Below are 952 nucleotides of genomic sequence, written 5' to 3' on the forward strand. Positions count from 1 at the left end.
ATACATAAATAAATGCATAGGTATAGTTAAATAATAAACAAACAGGTAAATAGTAAATAATGATAAATTGACATATAACTAATAATAAATGAGAATCAAGCAAATAATAGTAAACGGGCAAATGATATCCAGACAAATAAACAAATAATAGAAAATAAATGATAGTCATCACAATATCTTGCTTAGGTGTTTATCTAAAGGATTCTTAAAGTTTCGAACTGAACTACATTGCACTGCCTCTGTAGGAAGTTTATTCCATTCATTAACTACACATTTGGCGAAGCTGTTTCTACCCACTTCCAAATTAAATCTGTTTCCGGACAATTTGAGACCATTGTTTCGTGTCTGATTCTCATTCAGTGTGAAAATTTTGTTACTTTTGATGTCAATTTCCTTTAGAATCTTAAAGACCTGTATCAAGTCACCTCTGAGTCTACGCTTTTTTAGGGAGAACAGATTGATATGTTTTAGTCGATTTTCGTATGATTTATTTTTGATAATTGGAATCAGTTTTGTGGCTCGCCGTTGTACTTTTTCCAGTCTGTCAATGTCTTTAATGAGATTCGGTGACCATACGGAAATAGCATATTCCAAATGTGGACGAACTAACGATTCATATAGCTTGTTAATGAGATATGGACTTTTGAAGTCAAAAGATCGGGCAATCAGTGCTAGAATCTTATTTGCTTTCTCAGAGGCTGAAATACACTGCTTGGATGATTTGAGATCGTTACTGATAATTACGCCGAGATCCTATTCACTATCCACTTTTGTTAACGAGTTTCCAAATAACTTGTAATCGTACTTACTGTTATTTTTACCTATGTGCATTACCTTGCATTTACTTGTGTTAAATTTCATTAACCACTTTTCAGACCATTGCTGTAATTTATCTAAATCTTCTTGAATGTCTAATTGATTTAAGTGATCATTTGTCATTCCGCACAGTTTT

Source organism: Oratosquilla oratoria, chromosome 23 (assembly GCF_046742065.1).
Source record: "Oratosquilla oratoria isolate Oo_2021 chromosome 23, ASM4674206v1, whole genome shotgun sequence".
In the NCBI taxonomy this organism is placed as follows: domain Eukaryota; kingdom Metazoa; phylum Arthropoda; class Malacostraca; order Stomatopoda; family Squillidae; genus Oratosquilla; species Oratosquilla oratoria.